The sequence below is a fragment of the Crotalus tigris genome, unplaced genomic scaffold (assembly GCF_016545835.1).
Source record: "Crotalus tigris isolate CLP2741 ecotype Arizona unplaced genomic scaffold, ASM1654583v1 scf7180000019553.37968852642:3898890, whole genome shotgun sequence".
NCBI classification, from domain to species: Eukaryota; Metazoa; Chordata; class Lepidosauria; order Squamata; family Viperidae; genus Crotalus; species Crotalus tigris.
Genome location: NW_024097591.1, coordinates 3,704,368 through 3,724,480, shown reverse-complemented (window position 1 = coordinate 3,724,480; position 20,113 = coordinate 3,704,368). Strand labels below are relative to the sequence as shown.

The 20,113-nt window shown below is 53.3% G+C and overlaps 1 protein-coding gene across 1 annotated transcript in view; it reads left to right on the top strand.

Annotated features, from left to right (window-relative positions):
• The first annotated feature begins 6,892 nt into the window (after positions 1 to 6,892).
• Positions 6,893 to 20,113, top strand: part of SEMA6C (semaphorin 6C) — a 31,505-nt gene continuing 18,284 nt past the window's right edge. Inside the window, 1 exon segment of the mRNA XM_039363203.1 lies at positions 6,893 to 7,167. The gene's annotated coding sequence lies outside the window, so the exon portion shown is untranslated.

Sequence of the window (20,113 nt, the reverse complement as noted above, 5' to 3'; positions counted from 1 at the left end):
GCAGGAAGAGCCGCTATTGTTCTGACACACACACACACAAGGGGAAGGAAAGTGCCTCCTTCGGCAGCAGAAGGAACTCTGAAGAATTGCATTCAGAGGCGGGGTGATTGTCTGCAGCCACACCATAACGTGTGTCTGGGGACATTGTTCCTTCCCTAAACCCTTTCCGTGCAATTCTTCTGAAGCCTTCCTACAGTGCTGAATGCGGCAGGCTTCCATCTTTGCGGATTTCCACGCAGATTTAACCCAAGGCGGAGTTGCTAGTCCTCAAGGTTCCGAGGAAACAAGTCAATGCGTTTGGCTCTTGCTTAGTATTAACAGCAGTAGCAACAGCAGCAGCTGAGACCTGATTTGAACCCCACCAGATATCAACAACAGATGCTCGGCTGCGAGGAGTTGGCTAGGTTCGTGAGACCGTAAGAGCCCTGGCAGGCAGCAAAGATCCCAACCTCTAACCATGGTTTGCAGCTCAGCCCAGAGTGCAAACCTGACTCATTTGGGGAGGGCAGTCTCTGGGCATCATGGTCAAAGCAACCCAGAGGTTCAGGAAGGATGTAAACCAGATTGACACCCACAGAACAAGCAGGTTCAAGCCATCATGGTTTGAAGATTGTGGGTTTGAACAACGGAGGGAGGGTGGGTAGCTGTTCTGCCTGCAGACGGATCAATGGACACCCCCCTCCCCTTTTGCTTCTGAGTTATTAATTTAAGAGGGCTAATGCCTGCTAATCTTCAAACACGCCACCTTCCAGAAATGAAGGAAGATTATCTATGAGCTCCAGCAAACCACCAGCCCCCTGCCTCCCCTTTCGCCCCGCTGATGACTCTGGCTATTTCTGGTTCCCCAAAAGGGTGGCTGTGGCTTTGGGGATGATTAATTCCTCCAAAGAGATGGCCAACGTTTTAATTATCTCCATCCAAAGGATCCTGCGATAAATAAAGCGGGGCTGTTATCATCAGCTCCTGCCCCATTTTGGGTTTTTCCCCCTCTCTTTTTTTCTTCCTGCCTTTCTTTTTTTTTTGAAACAGCCAAATATTTAGAGTTGAAAGTTTTTTTTTTTAAAAAAAATAGTAGAACATCTATATAGCTGCTGGCTTTAAATGATGTTTTTCTTGCTCAGTGGCTTGTCTGTCCAAAAGGCAAAGAAATTCCTTGTGGCCAGGATAAAAATGAAAATATAACCCAAAATGAGTTGCAACCAGAGAGATTTGTCCAGTGTGTGTGTGTGTGTGTGTTGTGTCCAACTGCCCCTTCTTGACCAATGAAGGCAAAACGTTTAACTAAGTTACAGGAATCCATTTGGAAAGAAGTTGATTCAGTTCAATTCCTGAGTTAGGGTTGAATTCCAAGCTTAGGGTTATAATATTCCCCTAAAAAAAATACAAGCTACCTGGATCCTCAGGATTCCAGACAAAAAAAAGGATCAATCTCTCCAGTTCGATTTCACCCCTTTCTTGCTCCCCCCCCCCCGTCTTCCTTCAGACCCATCCCTGATCCTCATTCTTCCCTCCCCCAAAAGAGCCCAGTTCTCTGATGGGACAAAACTATGTTGAAATGCCCAAAATCTGTCCACATTTGTGCGAATTCAACAATCTGCAAAAAGGCCACACGGTCTACCAGGTTCAGGAGCTTGGCACCGAGAGAAAGACTTCAAAAGCTGGCATTATTTTGCCAGGCAGAATTAGGTTTAAAAAGATGGCAAAGCTGGTTTTAAAAACAACAACAACAGGTGAATTTAATACTGGGGAGGGGAGGAGAAGCTGCCCCAGAGCAACCCAGGTAGCTTAGCTCACACCCTGCATTTTTCCAGCAAGGGGGGGACGACCCCCTGCTCCTTGGCAGGGCTGTCCTGCCAGCCTTGGGCAACGCAGCAAAACCTCCCTGACTCACATCCATTTGCACCCAGTGCACAGGTGTGCCAGAGATGCTCACCTGTCTGGGGTGGGGATGTGGTCCTTGGTTTGGGGAAATGGAGCCCGGGGTGGCAGCAGGTGCTTTTGTGACTTCCTCCTGAGTGGGCTGGAGCCAAGCAACCTGGAACCCTGCCTGGTGTGACATGCCTGGGCAGGCTGTGAAGAGGCTGGGAGACACTATGGGGCAGGTTTTGAAGGCCAGATTAGGGAGACAAGAGGGGGGGGTGGAGGATCAGATACCTGCTGGGGAACCTGTTTGGTCTCCAGGGGTGGCTGCCCCCCCAATCCCTTGCTGGAATTCAACCACAGCCCTCAGCCCCGCACACCGATCTTCACCTCTCTGTCCTGCCCGCCTTTCCCTTCCCCCCATCTCTACTCTTTGGGGGGGCTTTCCAGAAAGACTCTTCCCAGCCCCCCTCACCTCACCCTGCCCAGGGCCTCTTACAAATGCAACAAAGCAGCAACCCTTCATTAGATCTAGAAACTTGGCTTGTGGGCAAGAATCCCAAGCTGGGAGAAGCTGTACAAGTGATCTCAGAAGACTGTCACTCCCGACAGCCAAGGGTGTCAAGCAACAACTCTGTTGTTGATTGCACAATTGCGGCTAATTTCGGTGGGGGGGCAGGAGAGCTGCTCCGCCCCCCCCCCCAGAAGTAATTTATCCTGCAGTTGAGTTTCCTTTCTGCCCTGTTTCCGTCAACACAGGCTGGACGAATGACGGGGGCCTCCTGAGCCCCCCATGAACCGGGCGATACTCCCCGGGTGGGTGCCAAAACAAACGTGTGTCGTTTTTAAGAGGTAGCAACCCGCAACCCTCCTGCTCGGTTTTGCTGTGACAGCAAGAGAGGAGGGTCTGTTTCCCTTCTGGGGAGGGAAAAAAGGAATGAACAATAAGCGCCCTGCTCTGGCCAAAACCTCCCGTCCCCTTTGGTCTTTCCTGTGCTCCACCCTGCCTCAAGCGGCCCTTTCCTCAAGTCGAAGCAAGAGGAACCAAATCTGCGTTTAAGGCTCAGTTCAGGGGTCTTCTGCCCCACAGCCTCCCTTCCCCGCTGGGCCCTGGGGCGCTCTCTCCCAGGGGCAGACTGCAAGCAGAGCTTTGAGCCTTGGGCTCTGCAGGCTCTCAGCCTCCCCGGGCCTGGAGTGGGGCTGTTCCTCTGCCGTGCCGGGTTTTGTTGCATTTTATCCCATGCTCCCCCCCCTTTGTTCCAGCGGAGGGGGCCTTCAGCCCAGGGGAACCGAAAGGCACTCATCTGGCATTGTGCAAAGACCGTCTCTGCAAAAGATTTGAGTTGGGGGGGGGGCTGAGGGGTTCATCTGGGGCTCTCCCTCCCCTTGCTCTGGGTCTGGAAAACCAGGGATTGCTCTTCTGAATTCGGGGAGGGGGGAGGGAAGTGCCAAAAATCATCTTTGGGCCCCAGGAGGCTGCGTGGAGGCCACAAGCCGAGAAGCAATTTCCTGGCGCTGATGGAATTGTGCAGGGCGAGGATTCAGTTGGGGGAAAAAGACATTTACATCCATCCGTTTACCCAGCGGAACGCTTTCCCTTTCCCTGGGGACGGTGGCTGACCGCCCGTCCTTTCTGCCCCATCCTTCGTGTAAAAGGCGGACGAAGCATTTCTCCAAAAATACTTTTTGTTCATGTCCCCTAAATCCCGACCTCCTAGCTGACATTTTTCTCTCTCTGGTGATTTCCACACCAACACAAGATGCACAGGGAGGGAAACCAGAAGAAATGCAGGGGAAAAAAAACAACCCAATTATTACTTTTACAGGAGGAAGGAGGAACTCCAAATTCTGTTTGTTGCACCTCAATCTGAAAAATGCCCTCTTGGTATGCCCAGAGATGCCCACCCACATCAGTGAGCATGCAGGAGGTTTGCCCCCCATTGCCCTTCATTGCTCCTCCCCCCCACAGCCCTGCTCCTTGCAGAGGAACAGCGACTTAGACAGCCAATAAATAAATGGTGAGGCTTAATCCACTTTGCCACAGTTCAGTTGGTATTCCCATACTTCCTGGAGGGGGGGGGGAGGAAGAAAGGAGGAGGGGAAGGAGGAGGTGAGGGAGAATGGGGGTGACCAAGGCGGGTGGGGAGGAGGAAAGTAGATGTTGTTGTCAACTAGTTCTTTGTGACCGCAAGTACCGCCTTTTAAAGTTAAGCAAGAGTGGTTCTCAGCCTTGACATCTTAAGGATGGGTGGACTCAAAACTCCCAGAATTCCCAATGTCCAGAGGTGCTGCCTGCAGAATTCTGGGAGTTTGAGTCCACCCATCTTCAAAACATTGTGTTGTGTGAACCCAGCCCTAGGGAGCGACTGCCCTTCCTGGGCCAGAGATCCTGGTTCCAAGCACAAGAGTTTGCAAAGGAGGCGGCCTTGGGGAGGTGTCCAAACCTGAGCCAGATTTTTCGGGTTTTTGGGGGGGGGTCCACCACGGGCAAAACCAGTTCCTCTTCTTGTACCTGAAAGCCTCCTCCCAACAGCCCTGTTCCACACCTCTTTCATCCCCAGCAGGGACGTCCCTGGCTGTTGAAACTGCGGGTGGAGGAGAAGAACTGGGGGTGGGCCGAGACACCCCACAAACGGCAACCAGTCCGGGCTTGCCTGCTGATAAGCATTTCCTCTGATTATAATTCTTCTGCAAGTCACAACTTGGGCCTTGGCAGCTGTCAGAGAAGCTGAATAAGATGTCTAGGAAAATAAATCTCCACCTTTGGGGTGCGGAGAGTCAGGCCCGGCTGGGAACCATGGGGAAACCCCCCAATATCTCTCCCCCCCCCAAAAAAAACTGAGACCAAAAAGAGACCTCGGGGATGACCAAAGCTGAATCGTCCTGGTACTTTGAAAGGGATGGACTCCAGCCCCCAGAATCCCTAGCCAATCCCCCTCTTTCCTCCCCCCCCAGACTTCAATCCCAGCATGCCAGCTTGGAATCTTGGGAGTTGAAGTCCGACACATCTGCAAAGGTGCAGCATCTGGGTTTTGGGCCTTCAATGGCTATTCGGTGTATTCTCCAGCCCACCACTCCATGTGGCTTGGCTGGGTGCAACTTCTGGGGAGAGGGGGCTGGGGTAGAGCATTCAGTTCCCCCAGGGGGGTGGGCGGAGGTCCTTTTGGGAGAGGGGAAGGGGAGCCCAACACACACACCCCAAACAGGAACCCCGCAAGGAAAAATATTTGCAGAGCGGAGTGAACAAATTTTTCCACCAACCATCCTCCAAATATCTTGATCCTTGCTAGCCCCTGGGGGGGGGGTCCATCAGCCTTCCCTCGTCTTCTTTGCAGGCAGAGGGGCGTTTGATGGTGCAAATGCCCCCCCCCCCCGCGAGGCTCCCGGGCACCGGCCCCTCCCGGTGCTGCTCTTAATTACCCCTCTCGCTAATGGATCCGCTGGCAGCGGCTAATGAGCTCAGGCAAGGGAAGCGGGGGGGGGGGGAGAAGGGGCCCGCCCCGCGGGGAGCTTTCTCCCCCCGCTCCCCCCCGTCCTGTTCGCAATCCTTTCCGCTTAGGGACGGCCGGGCGGCGTTTCTGGGCCGCTCGCTTTTCACTCCCCTAGGAAAAAGGGGAATACATGGATGGGGTGCTTAAAAAAAAAAAAGGTACTGAAGGGACAAAACAACACACACAAACACACATACACAAACACACAGACGAATCTTGGCATTGTCCTTCCAGAATCCAAAGTTTTCTTGGAAAACCTCTCTGCCTTTCCCGACCTCTTTCCCCAACGCCCCCCACCCCTTTATTTGGGAGGAGGGGGTCAAATTGCTCCTACGCACTGGGGGGGGGGCTTTCTCGGCACGACAGGACGGCCCAGGAGGGCTCCCCGGTTATCGCTTTGTTGTTGTTCTTTTGTGTGTGCGTTTTCTGGAGCGAAGGTTCAGCGGGCTGTGCCGCAAACACGCGCGCACACACGCGCAGGCGGGTGAATCCAGGGGCCGGGCTGGGCGCGTCCAGGGAAGGCAGATCCCAATTTTCCTGCCGACTGGATCGGGAGGAACCGCGGACGCGTGTCGGTCACTGCCCAAAGTTTCCTCGGGAGCTTTCAGACGTGGCTTTCGGTCTCCTCGTTTCGCGTCGGGCTCTCAAAAATCGCTTTGTGCCGCCGCGGCTCCTTTGGCAGAGGCAGGGCGGGGGAGGGAGCCAGGGGAAAGCCCCCCAATTCAAGCCCCTCCGGCCTTCAGAGGGTCCTGGGGGGGCTTCTGGACCCGGGAGGAAAGGCAGGAGGGGTCTGGAGCCGCCGCTACCCTCCTCCGCGATGCCAGGGCTCCTTTCCCCGAACGCTGCCTTTGAAACAGCCCCCGGTCCCTCTAGGATCGGGAGCCCAAGGCCGGGGGGGGGGAGGCGGGGATGATGGGGGAGGTGGTGTAAAGCAGCCAGCAAGTGACAGCTCCGGGGGAGCCCTCGGGGGTTAGCTGCTTCCAAGTCCCCCCCCCCATTGCCGCCGTTTCTGGCCAGATGTTGAGCCACGGAGCCAGCCTCCCCCTCCCGCTGCGGTCCAGCTGCGAGGCTGCCCCCCCGGCTCCCCCTCGCCTCCTTGGACCCGGCAGGCCGAGGATGATGGGCAGGGGGACCCCAACCTCGCATACAGATCAAGCCCCCTCTCCCCCTGCCCAGCTTTCCTCGGGACCCCCCGACTGGCCGTCCCCGCGGGGCCGTCCTCAGCCCGGTCTGCTTCTGGGCAGGGGGGCTGCTGCCGTTCGGCGAAGACTCGGCTCCCCCCAGCCTGGGCGGGGGGCGAACTTTCTCCCGCGCCCCCGCCCCTGCCTTCCGCGCCCTCCACGCGCCCCCGCCCGTCCCCCTCGCGGGGCGCCCGGGGGGGGAGCACTCCGGAGGGGCGGGGGGGCGCGAGGGGGCGGGGCCGGCGGGGAGGGGGCGGGGCCGCGCGCCCCGATTGGAGCAGGGCTGCCGGGGCTCGGCGCTGAGTTGCGAGGCTCGGCGAGGCTCGGCTCGGCTCGGCCGCCGCGGCTTTGTTCCGGAGCCTTTCCCCGCCGCGGGCGGGCTGGCTGGCTGGCTGGCCCCCTGCCCGCCCCTCCTTCCCTCCCTCCCTCCCTGCCTGCCCGGAGCCCGCAGCCCGAGGGCCGGTCCAGGCTCGCCCGCCACTCGCCCGGCGCCCTCCGGGAAGCTCGGCCGCTCCGCCTGGGCAGGGGAGGCTTTCACGGGAGGGGGGCTGGCGGCCGCGGCCGCCCCTCCAGACCGGACAGCCCTGCGGGGTCGGGCGGGGTCTTCCTCCGCAGAGACGAGCGGAGCCCCCCAGGTGAGCGATCGCGGCGGCGCTGTGGATCTGGCGGGGGCGTCGGGCGTGGGGAGGGGGCGGCCAGTGCTGGGGCGTGGGGGGGGTCTTTGCCGTCCTCCCCCTTCCCTCCCCTCCTCTCCGTGCCCAGCCCGGCTCCTCCGCCCCTCTGGCCGGCCCCCCAGGGCTCCCCGAGCGCCGCGGCCATTCGCTGCCAGGCTCCTCCGTGCCAGGCGCCCCCCGAAGCCCCCCCAGGTGGGCGAGCGCTGCCCGACCCCCTGGGAAGTTCCGCGTTGCCCCCGCGAAGCGAGCCACGGAGCCCCGTTGCGGGGAGCGAAAGGAGCTCCCCTCGGCCCCTCCGTTTCCAACCGGGCGCCCTTCACAGGCGCGGGGTTACAACGCCCAGCATCCCCCGGGAAGCGCAGAGCCGGGTTAAGTGAGGGGAGACGGTTGTTGTCCCCCCCCCACATTCGGGAAGCTGACTTCGCTCTTTCGCTCCTTGCCGTTTTGCGAGGCGGGAGAGGGGGGTTCTCCTCGCTGCAAAGAACGGCCATCGGAAAGCATTTCCCCCTTTTCTTCCAGCCCCCTCCCCCCGTTTGATCCAATTATTCTGCTCTCATCCCTGTTCGTCCCCATAAAGTCGACTCCTATATGGGTGAATCGTTTTTTTTTTTTTTTTTAAAGGGGGGGGAAGTCCAAACTTTAAAAACCCGCAAGAACAGGAGGGGAAAAAAAATCTCTCTTCCCAAAAAAGCAAACAAAAGCAGAGTTGATGAATCTCTGCCAAGCCTTTTTTTTAAGGGGGGGGGGGCTGTCAGTGTGTGGATACTGCCAGGAGGCACAGAGGGGAGCAGGGAGACCTCTCTCCTGCTTGTGGGAATCTGCTGGGTGGGAAAGGGCCCCCCTGGGAGCGCTGACGTCCACCACCACCCGGCCCGCCTTTTGCAGAATCATTAAGAAGAAAAAAAGGAAATATTCCCCAAATGCCTTTGACTTGGCTTGGCAAATAATTAGGCGCAGTCCTGACGCCAACAGCTGGAATATAAACAGCTGGACTGGAAAGGAACAGCCGGGGAAGAGCGAGGCTCAGCTGACTCCTTAGATTAGCCAAATCCTGTTAATATTCCTCTTTCGACTCCTGAGCCACCATGCAAAGAGAAAGCTGCATTAAAAGTGGGGGTTTCCCCCCCCCCCAGAAGGCCTCTGTCCCTCTGGAGCTGGACAAGGATCTGGAGAGCCTAACCTCTAATCTCCGAATGCCTGTTTTTTACTCTCTCTCTCCTTCTCTTTAAGTCTCCCCTTCCCTGGAAATAAATTCAGAAATATTGAGAAAGTTAGCAAGGCCCAACCTGGAATTAGGTTAATGCAGAGATTTGGACGAGGATCAAAAAAGCAGATCCCAGGGAGCAGCAAAAGCTTTGCACAGTAAGCCCAATTTAAACCAATCAGCTCAAGGTTGTGCGGAAGGGGTGTTTGGAGAGCAATTGTGTGTGTGACCTTTTCCTCCTATGATATCTGGGTCTTCGCCTGCCCAGAAAGAGTTATCTTTGGCTGTGTTGTGTAGTTCTTGGAAAGTTTGCGGGTTTTTTTTTAATCACTGAAGGCCAGGAGATTATGGAACCTCTTGGGGTCGTTGTTTCCAAGTTGTGCGTTTGGTCTTATAAAAGCGCTTCCTCTGAGCATGGACAGAGTGTGCTTCATCTCTGTTATTCATTGCTAAATCTTCTGCTTAACTGCCTCCGGGAAACATTCTACTTACAACTGTTTAGTGACTGTTCAAAGCTGCAATAGGACTGAAAAATGGATTTATGACTGTTTTTCATTGAAATTTCAACGCTTGGCAACTGATTCATATTTATGACGGTCGAGGTATCCTGGGGTCACGTGATCCCCTTTTGCAAACTTCCAACGAGCGAAGTCAGTGGGGGGAAAGCCAGATTTGCTGAACAACTGTGGCGAAAAAGGTCATTAAATGGGGCAAAACTCACTTAACGACAGTCTTGGTCAGCGATGGAAACGGGCTCCAAAATTCATCGTAAGTTGAGGAATGTCTATAGCTTTGCTTGGTCTTCTTGTCACATTGCACAGGGAGCATGTTTTGCTCCGTGTGTGTGTATGTATGTGTGTGTATGCTCAACACAACTCCATCTTGGCCCCTTCCCCTGCTGGTGGGGGGAGCTGAGCAAAGCTCCTGCTAACCCGGAGCTGCAACACCACAAACATTGTGGTCTTTGGCTCATTGTCTCCCTTCCCCCTTAAAAACGGGAAACAAAACAGAGGAAAGTTTGTGAAAACACATCTGTCTCCTGTGCATGGAAAAATTGGCAGGGGAAACGGTCTGGGAAGACCGTCCCCCCCCCCCTTACTGGAGCTTGTGCCCCTCCAGAATCGCACACTCAGCAAACGTGGGGAGACCCAGCAGAGTGGAACTCTTTAAAAGTTTATATGAGGAAGCTGTTTGAACCCTTAAAGGGGTCGGAAAAAGGGGGGGGGACCCCTTTGCTGTGTAGAGAGAGGGGGTCTTTCAGACTCTCTGAGCAGCTTTCCAACAAGCACTGTTGTTCAGCCATGACGCACAATGACACAACCATGAATTGTCCTAATTCCTACAGCTAAAAGAGGGATGGGGTTCCAGTTCACATCCACTTATTTTCAAGAGGCATGGTGCCTTGCCTTGCTGGCATGGAAAAGCACTTTGCACATGCTCAGGGATCCTCCAGTCTTAAGTGTTGCAGGACAACAGCTGCAGCTGGCCTTTGCGCTCAGAATCCTGGATTCTTTCGTCGTGTTGTTGTTGTGTGGACAAAAGAGAGGGTTGCCATTGCTGATAAGCCATCCTTTCTGTAGTAACTATTCTGGCTTAATTTTGGCTGGGCCGCTTACTAGAATTCGTAGGTGGTGAAACCGATCTCGGTGTCTTGGGAAACAGGCCAGGTTGTGCCCCTTGCAAAGCCAGTAGTAAACAAACCACACCAGGAATTCACGCCAAGGGGAGGATCGCCCTGGCACTAACCCAGATCCCGCTTCCTTGCCTGGGGCTGAGCGTACAGCGAGAAGCTGATTGTGGCGAAGTTGCTGTCGCTGGTCGCACAGCCCTTCGCAACTTGTGTGCCCCACAAAGTTTGTTTAAACAAATCCTAGTGCAGCACAACATGCCATCCAGATCACCCTGGTTTGTCCAGGGCAGAGAAGAAGCCATGGTTTAGCTTGATGTGCTTTGATGCTTAGCTTGATGTGCTTGATGTGCCTGTTTGTTAGGCAAGGCTGGTATTCTGCAATTTTTGTATTTTCCAGGTTGACAGAACACAGAAAGTGCTCGGAAAGTGCCTGGAGTCTCTGGGCTGGCATCACCCACTCCTCTAAGGGGGGGGGGCTAGATGTTTGTGCCCAGGGTGCCACTGGGGGTCTAGGTCCCCCAGCCCTCCAGAGACATCTACAAGCAGGTGGGAGTCTCACCTGGTGGCCAAGGAGAGGAAACCTGGTGGGGGTCTCTCCCAGCAGCCAAGGAAAGGGAAGTGGGTGGGGGTCTCAGGGGCAGAAGGTGACAAGCTGAGCCTTGCCAGCCCCTCCCTTCCTTCTGGCCGCTCCATTTGCAAATGAGGGGGGGATTTCTGCACTGCTGATTGCTAATCAAGCCAGACGCTTCTCCCACCAGGAAGCAGAGAGGGGGCTCAGCTTTCTGCCAGCTTGCCCCCCCCCAAAGGTGAATCCACCAATAATAAAAAAAGGTGGACCCCTCTGGCTTTGCTTTTGGTCTCGAATTGTATTTGGGGAGGGTCTTTATTCTGGTTGGGGATGATTTAAACAGGATGAGCCGGAACTGGGCCCCAGAGGAAAGGGGGCGGGGCAAAGCGGGGGGGGGGGCAGAGATGAATGGCCACAGCCAGGCTCCTTCCAATTATTCCTTGGAAATAACTTCTGATTATTTTCTTGATTCTCGTTTTTTCCTCCAATTTTCTCCAGCCACGCAGGGCTCTCTACGGACCAGCACAAATAGCAAGCATCTCATTAGGGAAAAGAGGACATTAAGAGATTTCTCTGCCCTCCCCCCCCCCCCGCTTCTCTTGCAGAAATGGCCCTCCAGGGGCTTCCTGCTTTGAGGGAAATTTCCAGGTCTTCTTGTGCTGAATCAGCTCTGGACAGAAAAAAAAAAACAAAAAACCAAACTTTTCTTTGCCCAGATCACCAGGTGAGGTGCCAAAAGGAGATCAAGGAGTGCCTTTTAATGTTGCTTTTCCCGACAAGGGCGCACACCATCTTTCCTACCTCTTTATCTTCACAAGAGCCTTGCGAGGTAGACCAGGTCAGGACCCTCAAGAACCCCCCCCCCAAATAAAAAACTCTGGCTCCAGTGAGCATCCGCAACAGACTCCTTGGGGCCCTTTGCATTTCACCTATCGTCTCCCTGGGCTCTGCCCCCCCATTCTGCTGCCTCTATTCCCCACAGCTGGGAATTGGGGGTACATTGGGGAAAAGGGGAGCCTTCAGTCCAGCAAGTGGCCTGAGGGAGCCCTGCCTTGCGTGCGAGTCCTCCAGATACACCGTTCCCACACTTGGAAGCTGCTGGCACGTCAGATGTCAAGCCTCGGGTGCGAAGCTTCCCAGAGAGATCGTCACAGAGACGGCAGTTCCCAGAACGGCCCTTTGCCTGCTCGGCTGAGGGAGGCCCGGGGTCAGCGCAGCTGTGAGTGGAAGGGCGGCCGGGCAGTCACTGACTGCCAAAATGCGCTCTTCCCACGACTCCGGGGGCAGGTTGACCCCCTGGGATTTGCATAGCTTTGCCAGCAGCCAAAGCTGGACGACCAGCTCGAGCCCAGGGGCTACGCAAACAGGCTGCCTGGCGAGTTCTGCATTATTATGTGAAAATAAAAAGGCGAGGTTGTATGTTGTCATTGTACTGGGCTAAAGGGAATCGGAAATCATGGCTTTCCTTTCTCTGGCTTGTCGGAAAAGAGGATGGAGAAGAGGTTTAGGCCCCTGAATTGCGGGTACCTCTCAGAGATTGGGGAATGCTTGAGTTTTTTTTGGGGGGGGGGGCAAACCCCCAAAATCCAGCTCTTTCTTTTGGGTCATCTTGCAAAAGTGCACCCTAAGCTACTTGCCCTTGAAAGCAGAAGTCAAGGTTCTAGTTCTCATGATTTGCACCGAAGCTGCAATATGGGAAGCATCGGATCCTTTCCCGCAGGGGGACCTAAACTGGAGCACTGCAGATGCGGAGAGAAATTGAGCTTTTTAGGGGAGCTGTGGGCTGTTCTCCCGGCGCCCTTGACTTCACTTTTAATTTTGTTTTGTTTATGTTGCCCTGGCTGGCCTTCCTTTCCCCAAAGGCTTGCTTTGCCTCTCTCTTATCTGCTGCTTCTGCAAACGGAGAAGGGAGTCTGATGCAACAAAGGCGTCCTCCCTGTTCCGGGCTGGTCTGGAGGTAGGAAAAGATGGGCTGGGAAGGGGAATTAAAAGGGATTAGCCCAGGTGCTAAAAATGGACACAGGCTGGACACCTGAGGCCGCTTTTCCAAAGAGGTCAGCTCTGGCGAAAACGTGGTCGTCTCTTCCCGCTTCGGGCTGGATTCACATCAGACGCTCAGCCCGAGCGTGGCTTGCTGGTTCCCGTGTGGCAGGAAAGAGAGTTTATTTGACAAACCGAGATTGGGGAGGCTGATGGTGCCAACACAGCGTTAGTTAGGTCTGCCAAAAGTCCTTTCCAAAAATTTGGGATCAGAGGAGTTTTGCAAACTGCTGGGCTCCTGGTGGTTTTCTGTCTCCAAGGTCGAGCCTTCCCCCAAAATGATTGCTTTGCCATCAGTTCGTCTGGAACTTCAACTTTGACAGAATAGCAGAATAACAGATCCGGAAGGGAACTTGGAGGTCCTCTAGTCCAACCCCCTGCTCAAGCAAGAAAGCCTATCCCATTTCAGACAGAGGCTTATCCAGTCTCTCTTCTTAAGCTTCTGAAAGCAGCCTGCTCCACTGATTAATTGTTCTCACTGTTGGGAAATTTCTCCTTATTTCTAGGTTGCTTCTCTCCTTGATTAGTTTCTATCCATTTGGGCATCTTTATTTTTTTTAAAAAAAAGATTAATACATCCATTAGGCTGCTGTTGTTTTGGGGAAAGGGTGAATTTGGAAAATAATATATATATTTTTTAAAAAAGTCAGAGTAAGAAGACTGAGCAGGTGGATTCAAGGACGGCTTTGGAAGGACCTCGGAGGTCTTCTCAGAGATACTTGGTTTGGACTCCAATGCCCATAATCCTTAGCAAGAACTTTGCTGCAGGCAACCTCTGTCCAAGTCCAATACAATTACTAAAATTTATGCCCTGCCTGGAACTCCTTTCCTCTCTTTCTCCCTCTGCCATTTTCTGCAGGGGATCTTTGGTGAGTTGCTGGTTGCCCTTGTTTTCCCTCAGCTTTGTCCGTAGAACCTAGATCTCCTTGGGGTCTCTTTTCTGAGGGCTGAACATCTGGACGTGTCATGGTGGGATATAACTGGCTAGTTGTTGAAGGGAGATCTTTTCCTCCTGGTTCTGCAGAGAGCTGAGCTGTCTGCTTTGAAAAGGAGACCACAAGCAGATCCACATGCAAAGCTGGACCTTTATACACAGCAGGAGGGAGGACATAAAGACACACACATACAGAGACACACAGATACACACACACACACAGTCCAAGCATTGCCAAAGGAGGTTATTGAACCGTAGCGCATATTCAAAGAGAATCGAATTAAAGTCTGGCGGCACATAAATCATTGTGGCTGCTTCCCGGCACACACACACCCCATAAGCCATTTGCCAAGCGAACAGACAAATCGATGGCGGGGTTGGGGTGACGCAAGCCGGCCGGACGCTGCGCAGGTTAAGTGGTCGGGGCTCTAACTCCGGGGTGTCAGGCGCCGCTGCGCCCCCTGCATTTGGACATGTAATCCCTCAAGGTGAGACCCCCCCAGCTTTTTGCCAAAATGCAGAAGGGACTAAGCTCCTTCCTCAAAAATCTTCGGGGTCTGCAATTCCCAGGATGCGGCTGGGAGTTGTAGCACACCGGGGAAAGTGGGTGGGTTTGCAGAGTTTCAGTATGAAGCCAGAAGCCGAGGGGGGGGGGGCGCGGATAAGAGCAACAAACGCTGTGCTGCTTCTCGCCTGCTTTTTAATCACACAAAGAGGACTAGCAGCTTGAGTCTGTTTTTAAGGAAAGGCTCATCCCTGTGCATTTCAGAGGCTCTTGAGAGATGGGCATTGTAGTCCAACACAGAGAACTTGAAACAAGGAAATCAAAAGGGTCGTTGTTTAATCTGCTGCGTGATGGTTTTCAAGTTGGGTTAACCAAATTCATTTAAGTTCAAAGAAAGGATTTGGGGCGGATGTGTTAGGGGAAAATTGGAAAGTGGGTCTGGGAGCTTGTTGTGACTCGAAAACCTCGCCTCCAAACCAGGTCAAGGGGAAACTTGGATCAAACTGGGTTTTTGGGCCTTGGAACAAAGCAGCCCTTCTTTTGAAAACAGCCGTGTCCCTTCCCCTCCTGAGTCTTAACTTCATCAGAAGATCTGCAGGTGGAGAAGGGACTGGCTGCCATTGGAGGAATTGGGAGCCAGCGGGTGGCCTCGTGGTGTGTGGAAATGGACAGTAGCAGGCAAGTGTTTAATCTTGTGATGCGCTGTTTTATCCTGTGATATCAGAGGGGGAGTCGGCAATTTTGTCGTCACCCTGGTGTGTTTCTGAGCGGCGGTTAGGAAGAGTGTGTTGAACACTGTTGGGGAGGAAGGAAGGAAGGAAGGAAGGAAGGAAGGAAGGGGAGGGAGGGAAGGAAGGAAGGAAGAAAGGAGAGAGAGAGAGAGAGAGAGAAGGAAAGAGGGAGCGAAGAAGGGAAGAAAAAGACAAAAAGAAGTCTTGAAAAAGTCTACGTCCCCAATAAAAGATCCCCCAGCCTTTTTGTGATCTGGCAGCTTCCTGATCCTTCCTAGTGAGGCGCTTCTGAGCAGACACAACGGCCTGTTTGTCTTCATCAGAACCGTTTCTGTCTGTGTTTTCTTAACCTCTGGATTTTTCCACCCGGCTGCCTCCCATTTGGATGGTCAAGCTCCTAATGGGGGGATCACTTGCCAAAAACAGCCCAGCTTTCCTGGAGGCACAGAGCGGAGCGCTCAATCCAGAGGCCCCCGTGAAGCCCCCCCCCTCCCCATCACCTGGGACGTTTGCAAAAGTAACCCCGGCCACATTTCCCTCGTTCCCCTTCCAGCGCCAGATCAATGGCAACGTCTCTGCTGTCTTTGTCATCTGCCGGAGAGCAATTCCCTCCAGCACTGGCCTTCTCCAAACCTGGCAACTTTAAAACTCCCAGTTTGCTGGCTGGGGAATTCTGGGAGTTAAAGTCCACAAGTCTTAAACTTGCCAAGTTTGCAGGCCTCCTTCTTTCTTCCTCTTTCGGACCCCCTTGGGGGCTTATTTTGGCTTCTGGAATCTCTCTTTAGGCTTCCAGTAATGGGAAATCCAGTTTTACTGGCCCCAGACAAATGTTTTGACCGATGGATGGAGCGATTTCCTTCTCCTGCGCCTCTTCCTGGCCTCCTTCAAAGCCAGCAGGCACGGGGGGAACTTGATTCCCAACTGGAGCCTGGCCTGTTTGTCGCAGCTTTGTGGCAGAGTTGTCCAGCTCATTTGTCCTCTTCAGGCTGCCTTCGCCTGGGGTGCCGCCCGGAGAGCTGACTCCAATTCCTTTGGGCGAAGCATCTTTCAGCCGAATTGCTTCTGGACGGTTGAAGACGTGCACAGAAAGCCCCGGGAGGCAGCTGGAGGAAAACAAAATAACAGGCTCCCAACTCACTCCCAAAGGCGTGGCGCAAGAGGAAGGAGGAGCAGGAGGGTAGAGGAAGCAATAAAACTCCTATCCCAAAGCACAGAAGGCTAAAACCAGCCAGCCACTCTGTGTTCTGGCAAGTGAAAAGGGGGTGAGAGGTAATTGCAAATTTCCTGGGAGAAAGCGCCCTGGGCATCCCCTTCTGGGGAGTGTCCTCAGAGCCGGCCAATTTTTTTTGCTTTCTCTGGTTTTTCATTCAGACGAGCTTTTGGCACCAAAAGTGGTTTAACTTGTAGGACAGCTCAGAGGCTCAACCTGCTGCGTTAATGTTATTTTATTTCCGTCGCTTCAGCTTCTAGGCGGCTGGATTTTATAGAGGCAGAGTGGCTGACGGCATTTATATCTTCAGATAAATCTATAAATCTTCAGATATGGTTATAAACTGGACCGTTCGGGGCTGTGTAATCTCCCCAAGTCCCAAAGCCCCGTCTGGAATTTTACAGCTCTCCAAGAACAGGGACGACCTTTTTCCAAAGGAGGCATAAAATTTGTGGTTATATACTTCAGTTTAGTCCTCGTTTCCTGTCTTTCGGAGCCCTCCACCTTGTTCTTTTGGGGAGAAAGAGGCATAGACACTCGGTTAGGGGGTGCAGCGAGGCCTGCAGTTTCAAGCTATAAAACAGGTCACACTTCTGTGGCTGGAGATTGTTTTCCCCTTTCTAAATTGCATTTTTCCTCTTTTTATCAAATCAGCCGGCCAGCTTCGGAGGAGAAAAAGCAAAAATACTTCCCATGTTGCTATGCACAAAACGAGTAGGATTCGACTCGGGAGAGATTTTAATGATTTTTTTCTCTAATGTTCCTATTAGTGAAAGCAGTGCCCGGGGTGAACTCCACCAAGGGTGGGGGCTTTGTTCCTGCTGAGCCTGCTAGACAAGGGTGTCTCTGAGTGTGCCTTGAGTGAAGAGGCTCCTGGCTTGTCATTTTAAAACTCCATCCTCCTCTAGTATTGGGGATTTTTTTTTTTTTTTTTTTTAGTTTTTAAGGCTCACCTTTCCCTCTCATTTGTTCCCATCTTCAGTAAGAGGAAACATAAAAGCTCTGGGTCCTCTTTCCTTCTACCCCCCCAAAAAAACCTTCCCCACACGTTGCTGTGCCTCCCCCCCCCCGTCTCGGCTTGCTGCATGGATGACTCCTGCGGGACTCTGAATTTATAATGGCAACAGTCCCTGAATTATTAATAGTTTAATTTCCGACACTGGTGCCAAAGCACAGGAGATGTCAAAGGAGGGGAGGGGAGGGGGGCTTACCAGCCACTCTTACACACCCTGCTCTAAATCCTGCCCTTTATCCTTGGAGCCCTCCATTTGCACGCCCAGAAGTTGGAGGGGGGGGAGGGGGTCCCAGCTTGCTTCCCTCCATATGATGTTAATTTTACTTTCTGGGTGTCATCGTTATGCGTTGCATGTAGAAAGATCTGTGTGTTTCTATAATTTAAGGCGTTTTCCCCAGTCCAGTTCATGAGGACTAGTGCCTTGATGAGGATTCCAAATGCCCTCCAAGCCTCCCTGGGTCCAGTTCATCAGGACTGGTGCTCTCCAAGCCTTAGCAGAAACTCCAGTGCTGGGGGTTTTTTTGTTTTGTTTTAATCACTCAGATAAAACCCTGTGCCAGCATCTCAGCCGGCGCCTTGCAACTCAAATTTTCTGAAACCCTCCCCCCTATTTTCCCACACCACTTCTCTCCTCTCCCCCTCCCTCCCCCACAACCCCCCTTTCCCCCCCTCTCTGGAGAAGCAGAAGGCAGCTGGAGCAGCTGCTAAAATTAGCCCAACGTGTGGATCGAACGGAGGAGGGCCTGGAATATAATGTGCGGTTGATGAGAAGTAATATATTAAATTTATATCGAGGTGGCCCCGGGTAAAGAAAGAGATGATGGGGAAAAAGCTGGCTTTGGATTTTAATTGGCATAATATTTCATTTAATTACACTGTCTATTTTTGGAGGGTCCCACGTGGCTGGGTCGGTGGGGGAGGGGAGAAAATCCTTGTCCATCACCTCTTTGTGATCTCCAGGGAAGGAAGACCAATTTTCCTGTTAACTCCTTCCGCCAAACGGGCCAGGTGGGCATCTGACACGGCTGGGAGACCAAGCACCGGCTTTGCCTCTTTATTTTGAAATGAAAATGGCCAGTTTTTCCACTTGTCCGGCTGCTTTGCAAAGCCAGGGATTAGCTGCTCAGCCTGTCCCCCTCCAGGAGTGATTTCTGCAGATCCAGCCCCTTTGAAGCAGAGGATCCAGAGGATTTTTTTTGGGTGGGTGCCTGGCATGGCCAGAGGCCTGGCATTCGACACCCAACGGATCCAGATATTTTTGACTGTCAGAGACAGCAGGTAAAGGGCGACCTCAGATAAACTCGTTAGACTTGATCCAAAACTCAGCCTGTTTTCTGAGCATTTGGGTCCAAACCTGATGAGCTGAGATGCCAGCTCCAAACTCCTGCCCGAGCTTTAGGAGATGCCCATGCCAAAGGGCACAATGTTTTCCTTGCAGGCCTTCCTTTCAAGGTTCTCGCAAAGACCAGAGAAAGAGGGTGCTGGGTTCAAATCCAAGGGGGCCAGCAAGCCCACCAGTCCTTTCAGGGCCTTAATTCCTCCAAACAGCAACCTCTGTATTGCTGTCAGCCTTTGTTCTGGGTTTGTTTTCTTTGTTTATTGTTTTTATTTATTATGACATTTGTTTGCTGCCCAACTCTTATCTCACAACTCTGGACAGCTTACAAGATAAAAAAGGTTAATAGCCATTTGCAGTTTGCAAGGCCATCAGCTTGGAAGCCCCGTTCAAGAATAATTCTGGGATGGTGCCTGCTGTTTCACCCAACAGATGCCCTTTTCCGCTTGGCGATTGGCTTGTGGGCACCTCCAGCCCCGGGATTTCCCACCCGCTGCTTTGTTAATGGCTTCAGAGGCAGAATCACCTGGATTGTGTGGAAAAAAAGAGGGAAAGACCCCGTGCCTGGTTGCTTGGCCAGCCTTCAAAGAGCATTTTCTCCTGGGTGCTCTCTGAACTGGATTGTTTTCTTGCAGACGTTTCACGACCCAACTAGGTGACAACATCAGTGCTAGAAGGAGTGTTTGCAGCAAACCTCACGAGCGTTGATGATGTTACCTAGTTGGGTCACGAAACGTCTCCAAGAAAACAACCAAGCTCAGAGAGCACTAAGGACCCCACAATCCTCCTTCTCCTAAGCACTAATGATGCTACCTAGTCAGGTAATAAAATCTCTGCAAAAAAACCCACCAAGACCACCGAGGGCCCCTCATTTCAACCCCAAGCTATAAACACTCTCCTTCCTTGGCCAACTTTTAAAGTGACAGCAGGTGCAGCTTTCCAGAAGCCCTGCCAAAGCCCCCCCCTCTCCCCGCATCAATTTGCTCCTTTTTAGCTCGGTTAAGCCTGCAGCAAAGGCACTCCAAAGCAGCACCTCAGCGGGGCTGGCATGTAGCCGGGGCTGGGGGCTGGCTTGCTGGTGGGACAAAGACCCCCCCAGGAAGTAATAAAGCATTTCTGCTGGGCCAGGCAGAGCTGCATCTGTCTTCAGCCCCCTCCCCTTCAGCAGAAGGAAGCTTCCGGTCTGGTGCGGATGATGGGAAAGATGCCAGAGGGGAGAGGGAGGGAGAGGACGGTGTGCCCAGCAGGATCCAACGCTTTGCGGAATGGCAGTTTGGAATATTCGAAATAAAAAGGAAGGGTCCTCTGTTTCTGCCTCCCCCTCGCCCCTCCTGAAACCCCAGGCCCAGGCAGAAGGCCTGTTATTTCCACAGACCGTCCTTGCTGCTCCCCAGGCAGCCATTTCGCTCCCTGTCGGAGTCGGGGAGCTGTTTTGCCTGCGTTTTGCAAGAAATTCTCTCCGTTTTTCTGTTCTGGTCGGCTGGGAGCCATTGCTAAAGGCGGGAGGCTGTTGTTTTAATGAAGGGGAAATGAGGGGATGGAAGGGGCGAGGGTGGTTCCCTTTGCAAAGCCCTGCTGCCTAGATCTGGCCAAACGGTGAGGACTAGAAACTGGCCAGCCTACAGTATTCTCCTTGGCTAAGCTGTTTGCTGTAAACATCAGCAGGCCGTTAACCTGAGGTGCTCTGCCCCAAGGAGAAAAGGCAGATTCATCTCGAAATGTGTAATTTATTCT